Raw genomic sequence first — 8,819 nt, forward strand, 5'->3', positions numbered from 1 at the left:
AACAATAAACGACATTTCTAAGTATGAACATTGTTTATAGTAATTACAAGAGTCGATGAAATAAAACTAATCAGTACAAAAACTTAAATATATTTGCAATGAATACATAGATCACAATAAATTTTGGCTAGAATTAACTACGAAATGCGCAAATACATTTAGATCAAAACGTTTGAAAACTTTCCACGTTTTAAAAACGAGTAAGCACAAATTATTGGTGAAAAAAATTCTTAAACTGGCTAATAATTTTTTTTTTACTTCGGATTCAAGTAAACACAGTATTTGCTGAGATCTTTGAAAATTATTTTCCTTTGACTTGCTTGATAACTTCTTCGCAAAACTTTTTCGATGCGTTAAATTAAATGCGGACCCATGCTACGCAACGAAACCACACGGTAAAGATAATTAAACATGTCAGGTTTTGGCGTAGAGTTGTTTCTAAAAAAATTTCGTGAATCTTTGCACAAATTTGACTGCAATTAAACAGCGAAATATGGCAAAATTTAAAAACAAATTCTGGTTGATTTCGTAGTAACTAGCAAACAATATTTTTTGAAAAAATTAAACTGAATTAAATTCGTCAAAACAATTAAGTTTGGTCTGTGGTTTTCATAACATGGGTCCGCGTTTGCTAAAGCTAAGCATTTAAGCCCAAATTTTAAAGTAAAAGTTCTCCTTTCTGACTTCATAAGTTTCTCTTATCATTAGTAAGGAGAATTTGGCAATTCATTAAGAAAAATTAGTTGAAAATTTCCTTATCATCTATTTGCTTGACAGTGAACTGATTTTGTAAGAAAAAATGAGATCTCGAGCAGTCTTCGGAATTGAAAGGCTTGAATAATTTGTACCTATACATTTGTTTCGATATACAGTGATTAAATTATTGTCCTTTACCTAACGAAGCACAATGTTCAGCAGGCCGACCAGCATGATCCAGAACTGACAGTAGGCATCTGTCGTCCACAAATATCCATGAAAATTAGTCTTGAGAGTCCATTAGAATCCGCAGCAAGGAGTGATCCTGAAAAAAAAAATAAGGAATACTTTACCATGCTTTACGTCAACACATTATTACCTTTTAACTTGGTTGGATTTAACCAATACGTATAACACTGAAAATATTGTCCACCGTAAAAAGAACGCGACGGTGTTTGATTGTAGGTTTATTTACTATAGGTTTTCATGTATAATATACCAAATTAGCCATGTGGTTTTCAAAAAGGTTAACATTTGAAAGCGACAACGGTCGTTTTGGAAAATCGATTCTCCCCCCCCCCCCCCCCCCATTATTTGCGACAAAATCATATTTTGGAGACCAAGACGATGCTTGTACAATTGTTAATAGAATGGTTGCTCTATATTCTGCTCTTAAGTACGCAAGTCGTTTGTCTTTCGCTAAAAAAAGCGACGAAAGTTTTTTAATTCGAATCATCAAGTGTAAATTCATGAAAATGTAAATCAGAATACTAAGATTTCAGTCTCTCCATGTAAATTTGTTTACCATTCAGAGACCACGTGGCTAATTGGCATCATAATGAAAACCAACATAGTATTGAAGGTCGTTCAAGGTCACCCAACTCCCGAAAGAAGGATTAAGGGCCAGTGTTCCATGTCAGCGAAAACATTTGCTTTTATTCTTTAAAACGTTCAAGGTTATACAACGACATAGACCAATGAGAAATAAATTTCAGTTCTAATTGTCACCTCTTTTCGAGAGTTCATACCTTGCCTCAAATCTACTAAAGGAGAAAGATACCTCCGAGAAAATTTGTTTAAAATATCCCACAAGATAGACTCCTTTTAAAAAAAAACCTATTTTTGAATCTTTGTCGCTCCTTGTTATCTTGTTCTAAATACTCTTTATCTTTGGCCATCGTAGTTTAACTAAATTAAATAGCACGCAAACTGCGGTGATGAACATTACGGACAAACGCATTGTTAGAAAAAAAGGGTCTATTTTTTTTTCTAACAATGCATTTGTCGGTAATGTTCATCACCACAGTTGGCATGTTATTTTTAGTTATCTTGTTCTAGTTAAATGTTTTTTTTAAATAAAGGTGGTCATCAAAGAATAATTTTACACGGCGATTCGATAGAAAGGTTTCCGGGAGTAGTCTCAAAATTGTCTTTGTCAGCTCATAGAAATTTTCGGTGATTCCGCGATTTTTTGAACAGCTAACAATTGAACGAGCTTAAAATTTATTTCGTGTACAGTTCAATAAATAGCAAATGTATATCGCCTGAATAAACGTGCTTTTAGAAATCGAGGGTTTGTGCAGCACGACCAGGCCTGGTTGTTCAATGCACGATAAACTAATCCAGGATTAACGTAGGTTTTGATTTCATTTTTATGATTTTTCAGTGAGGTTTTCTGTTTATATTTTCTGTCCTCCAGTTTTGAATTCCACTTGTCTCAAACTCCATAAAAAGGACATTAAAATTACAGTCGCCTTTTTATCCTGGATTAGTGTTAATCGGCATCCGAACAACCCGGCCGTGCAGTGATGCAAAATTAATGAAATGGTAAATTAAGGTCTCTAAACTCACCATTGTCGTTATTTGAGCAAGGCATTTTCCATCTTCCTCTTGTGAGATTAACTGATCACAGGGCACCACACCAATACCAATCTACAAAGCGATCAAGAAAACAACGTAAGTACAGTATATCAAAGTTTTTTATCCAAACATTCTACGAATTGCTCGTAGAACGAATTCCTCTTGCCATTTACTGTTCAGTACCAAAGTTCGTTCGCCGTGCAGAAGTAAAAAACAATCAATTGCACTTATAATTAAGTCGGAGAGGTGTACGTAAACGTTACCGCAAAGGGGGCCCTAAAGCCTTAGAAATAGTCCAAATTTTTATGCCTTCCCCTACTAATCAAGGCCACTTCTTTCCATTATTAATTCTTGGTTTTCTTGGACGTCATCAAAATTCTTAAATTCAGAATCGCAAGGCCCCCCATTTTTTTTTGCTTCGTCTTCATCTTGTGATTTTCAACAATCTGAACAGTTGAGATTTTGTGAAAAGTGTGTATCTGAATGTTTACTTGTTCATGATGGTGATCTGACCGCCATGTTGGAGCCCAAGCAGTTAGGCTCCAACATGGCGTTTCCATACCGTGCTCTCTAAATTTGCGTGAAACATTTTGACGGATAACTCGAGTACGGAATACCGCACAGACCTGAGACGTGGGCAAGTAGTTTATATAGTAGTTTTTTACAACCTGTAATATTCTTGAGTTTTTGAATCAATAGTTTTGGATTTATTTTTTCGCGGCATGACAGTGGCGTGACAGTGAAAATGAGAGAACATAAGATCATAAACTAGGGGCAAATATTCTCTGGCTTAGGGATATTGTCTTGATGTACTAACAAATAGTCAATTTTACAGTTGCCTGCCAAGTGACCTGGCCTTTGAATGGTAGTGAGGCTGGAGGTGACCTTGCATTGATACCCCTGCTATTTGTACAACTAGACGAACAACATGATAACACAACAAAAGCAGTGTATCAAAACAAGGTCACCTTCAGCCTCACTTCCATTCAAAGGCCAGGTCGCTGAGCAGACAACTGTAAAATGGCCTATTTTTAGAACTAACATTAAAGAAATGTATGCCAAACAGGAAGGGGGAAATAAAGGTTTGAGGTTAAAGTTACCTGAAGCAATCGTGTCATGGATCACTCTATTTGAATCTCCGCGGTTTTATCTTCATTTCTTAGTCCTGGAAATAATGAAATAGTATAAACGATTGGTTTAAAACGATCCAAGCATACAGGCTTCTCTAGTTAATCTTGTTTTGCTGGAACAGGTTTTTAAATTCGAGCTACGCGGACAATGTACTCAGTAAAATGCTCCGCTGGAGCGCAAGAAAAATATTGCACTTCTTTGGAATGTTATCACAAAATATTGCCATAGCTTGTATCGGTTAAATAAATGCTCTGCTAGTCTGACACACGTATACCTCGGTAAATATTAGGACAAAAAACACCTAACACAACAACTGCTAATTGTCAGTGGACTAGCTTTACCTGAGGTCTTACAACGTCTTTCGAGAAGCAAAAGCTAAATTACTACTACAAACTACTTTGTTGCACTGTACAATTCTTACCTTGGAAAGTCTGAAAACCATTTGCCTTGTGATATATTCCCTTTCACCGAAGCACGTGCTTGCATAGTTTGTGTATAGCCAAGTTCTTGTTGCAGGTATACGTAGTTGTGCTTTGTTACCTCTCCAAACGTAAAAACTTTGCCAAACTGAAGCTTGGTAGTTTTTTCGTAGCCATAGGCGAAGGTTAAGGTAAATTTCTGCTAGTTGAAATCTTGAACGTGGATGTTAAACTTCCACCGAAGAACACAACGTGACAAATGTTTTAGCACATGTATAATTTACAATTTAAATTTTCAAACATTTGCGACCACGCACCGAAATGGTTGTTTCAGTGCGACCATTTGATTGGTTTGTCTTCGCATTGTAATAAGCGCGGGATATTTAAATTGTCGTGATCATTACAGTTGAAAGTGGAGATATCTGGGCGAGTGAATATTTTTTTGCACCTGTTTTCATCGTAAAACTGGTATCTAGACTTAGCAGTAAATATCTTGATCAGGCAAAAGAACAAAATAAAACTGACTTCCAGGGTCGTCATTGAACAGAATAAACTAAGAAAAAACCTGGGAACCAGATTAATCAGTGACGTCAATTCGGTACGCGGTAGATTCCAGACCCCAAAGAACTGAGTCGTGTGATCACTGTGATGAAGTCCAAAAATAAAACACTCGATTTTATTAATTTAAGAACTACTTGTTTCTAGGTTTACAATTTAAAAATAAAATCGATTTTATTTTTTTACAAAGGCAACCCAAATGTATTTTTTTTGACAGCCGCTCTCATTTAGTACTAAGAAGCGGAATTAAATAAATATATTATATATTATCAGTTTTGTTATTTTCCGACCCCTCCCCTTCCCTGATAATCACACTTTGTCAGGAGCCCTGACTTTGTATAAATTGAGCATTTGCTATTTCTTCAATAACCTGACGGAAAGTTCAATTTAGCCGCTTATGCCTGTCATAATATAATTACAAAAATATACCTAGCCAGTTAAAAGAATGACTAGAAGAATCTATCTGAAGAATTTAATAGTACTTAGGCCGATAAAGGAGCTTTGTCACGCACACCAGGGGCTATGTCATGCACGCCATGTTTAATCAAAAAGGTTTTTTTTCCTTCATTTCTCTTTTTTATTTCGGGGAGGATTAAAAAATAAAACCCTATTTTAATTTTTTTTTCTTTAAAAAAAGAAAAAGATTGGGGGGGGGGTGGGGGAAACCCCAAAAATTTTTTTTTTTTACAAAAATAAAAAAAGAAAAAAATTTAATGCCAAAAACCCCCACTTTAAAGGGCTATGTCACGCACGGCATTGTTAAGGGTTTGTCACGCACACCATTAGGGGTTAGGTCACGCGATTTTTTCGCGAATCTTGCCCTGTATCTGAAGTTGCAAACTTAACCTTACAATAAAATGTTCATTTTCTGATGAATCTTTTTATCTCAAGTAAATTTGACCGTCTGTTCTTCCTATAGAGCTTCCTGTATTTCTTTCGTATTCTTCTACATTTTTTCACGGCGCGGAGGGAGGGATGGAACCCACCCAGGGACTTCTCAAGGGACTGATCCAAGGGATACCGCGGGGTGACACGCGCCGGAAAAAAACGGACTTGTCACATTTATTACTCATTACGTAAGTTTGCATTTCACAGAATCACATTAAATAGCATGCCTAAACTGCCTAAATGATGGTTAAAACACCTTAAAACTGATGTTTCCTTTTGTTATTTTGTAAAGTGTCGATAGAAATATGGGAAATATACATTTAAAACAGCCTAATTTTGGTGTACCGTTAAATGGTAAATGATTCAATATTATACATAAGGAATTTTCTTTGCTTAATATAACAATAGAGTTGATGTTCTTGGGCGTAAATATGTTTTTGGCCCGACTCAGGCTTATTTCTAAAATGAGCTCTGAGAAGGGCCAAAAACATATTTACGCCCAAGAACATCAACTCTATTACTATTATAATCATTTCAGAGGGCATTTAGTTAAATCAAAAACAGTAAGCGATATCTTGAACACTGCCGCGACCTGCGAGTCGGCGTTTATTTCTGATTGTAAACCACTAAAAAACAGGTTAAAAGTTTACAAAACGCAGAAAACTGCAAAATTACTCAAAACAATCTTTGCTTGAAAAGGAAATTTCAAAATTCTATCGGCAGCAAAGAAATAGTCGTCATTTAGAAGTGTTTAAATTAATCGTGCTGTTAACTGAACTGGCAGTTTGGAATATGCCTGAAATTCGACTGAGCGAGTTTCGCTCGACGAAGACAAACTTACATTTACTTCGCCGCCTGGATTCTTCTTTAAGTTTCGGTAATTCCTCTTCATCTAGCTAAGAAGACTAACAATTTGCTTTCTCGTTCAGTCCTTCAGCAATTTTGTCGTTATAAAGCTTAAAAACAGTTTGCCATTGCAGATGAAAGTATGAAAGCGTCTCAACTCAAGGACCTTGAAGTGATGCCAGCTTTTGCCAGCCAGCAAGGAAACGGCGCGAACAGCTGAATGGTTTTCAGTTCTGATTGGCTGGCTTCGTTATTTTCTTGTTTCTGATTGGTCCACGGCAGCGGGCTAAAATATATTTTAGCCCGCTGAATTCTCCATTTTAACCCGCAAAATACGCCACAAGCAATGCCCGATGAAATGATTATAATTAGCAATTTTCCCTAAGTTGTAAAGTGAAAATATAAATTTGTCGGTTTTCTCGCGTTTCTCTTAGTTCTTGTTGGGAGAATTTGTTTATTCAGTTAGAAAGTCGATTTTGCAGTATCAGGCGATCATTTAGTTAATTCTCGCCGCCTACATTTCTGACCTCGTTTTGATATTCTGCGGAGAAATTAGATTCTGATCGCCGCGATTGAGTCGACGCAACATTTAATCTATGATCTCAATATATCTTGACGCCAGTAGATCAAAACGCGACGATTTGTAGAAAAAAAATTGTTAATAAAATTATCATATGTTTGAAAGCATGCTCTTTGCTGAAAAAAATCTATCTACAATTATCAATGTTGTAGCTGCTTGCAATAGCAGAATTTCCTAGCGTAAGGTTCCTTTTTTAAAATACACTTTGGCTGATTGCCGTAAAGATTTGTTCTACTTAAATTAGGATTAACGATCACCTTATGGCTGTCTCCTACAGGTGCTCGTATAGTGACTGACGCTTCGAACAATGCGTCGCCAGGGCTTGTCATAAAGTTTATTCTATAGTGAGCACTGTCTGATGTTGGTGAGCCGAAATTAACTGCTCGATCCGAATCTTGGTTTGTACTGCTAAATCGCCGAAGCTTTTCGTTCGGTTTGTAGCTGGAAGCCTTTAGAATCTTCTTGAGTTGGACTCGAGCACACGACGTCCGAAGTAACTTCGTACGATTAAGGATGACGTCATTGATGTATTTAACAGTCATTTCTGCTCCGCCAATCACGTCTGGATGCGTTATGTCCACTTCAATGAATTCGAGGCATGGGCACGTACCAGTGTTCGCCGACTCCTGGTAATGCAAAACAAAGAGAATGCAAATATTATCAGCCAAAAAATTAAACAGAAAAACAGCAACAACAAAAAACTCTACTTATGTACGCAAGGTCTGTTTAACATTTTAGCAAATGCCATTCACGGAAATATACACGATAAGATAATTTCTCGATACTCACCGGTGAACATTACACATCAAATTGCTGACGGGCGCCGAGCCAGTGGCCCAACAGACCGGAGCATCCCGGCCGAGCGCGACGAGAGACACCCCCCGGATGGGATGCAGTCCACGCAGGGACCCCCCAGCGACGCCGACCCACACCTGGGTGGAGAGAGGCACGGGAGGTTCCCCGAACACAACGCAGCCCCCGGCCAGGCCCGAACCCGGGCCGCGACCGGAGGCGCGCTAACCATTAGGCCACCGCGCCTCCCGTCAAGATAATTTGCTCGGTAACTTCACAGGCCTGTGTTGAACTATTTACTAAACTATCAAATGTCAGCTTGACCATAGACTTCTTAAAATCGCAAAGTGTGTATTGCAAAACTACCTGAATCCACAAAGGCACCCAGGAAATCAAACCTATGGTCTTCGATAAAATCGTTATAAACGAATCAGGAAGTACGATAAGTCAAACGTGTATGCGTCCAAAAGGGCGGGAAAAATTGCGTTAGCCTTTTCATGTCTTGAGTTGGGTTCGCTTCTGATTGGTTGATTACACAATACCTTCAATCTGATCGGTTCGTGCATCGCATAAGTTTTTTAAAACCATTTAAAACTACGCGAAGGAAAAATAAAAGTAAAAAAAAAATTTTTTTGTAGGTCGTTAGATATCGGCTGTGTGGAAGCTAATTTTGCTTTATGTACGAGTAAATCTCGAGCTGTATTATATAAAAAGGATTGCTTCCTGATGGGTCCCCGATTCCAAGCATTGGAGTGATTTTTCTAACTTTTTTCTCACCTGCGTCGCTGGTCTTGTGTAGTTTAATTTCTTGAACAAGCTTTGTGAATTTACAGTTACAAACCACAGCAAGGAATGTAGGAGGCAGTTTGTCGACAAGCTGCTACATTGTTGGCTCGAGAGCGATACCTAGAATCAAATGCTGCTAAATACCGTAATTCCTATTCTCGTCCCCATAGCCCTTTCGTTTCTCTTAGCCGGCAGGGCCTTGGCACGAGAAAACAAAGGGCTCTGGGGACACAGGATTTCCAGTCCTAGATTCTAGGACTTCC

General features: G+C 37.8%; 1 long non-coding RNA gene across 1 annotated transcript; it reads right to left on the minus strand.

The window, feature by feature from the left end:
- Positions 1–17: 17 nt before the first annotated feature.
- LOC144649876 (uncharacterized) lies at positions 18–5,217 on the minus strand. Its single transcript, XR_013569972.1, has 3 exons — positions 3,657–5,217; positions 2,548–2,628; positions 18–1,021 (listed from the first exon to the last, which is right to left on the minus strand). It is a non-coding gene; the product is annotated as an uncharacterized LOC144649876 (long non-coding RNA).
- Between the last annotated feature and the right edge of the window lie 3,602 nt (positions 5,218–8,819).

Source organism: Oculina patagonica, chromosome 4 (assembly GCF_052425735.1).
Source record: "Oculina patagonica isolate OP01 chromosome 4, crgOcupat, whole genome shotgun sequence".
In the NCBI taxonomy this organism is placed as follows: domain Eukaryota; kingdom Metazoa; phylum Cnidaria; class Anthozoa; order Scleractinia; family Oculinidae; genus Oculina; species Oculina patagonica.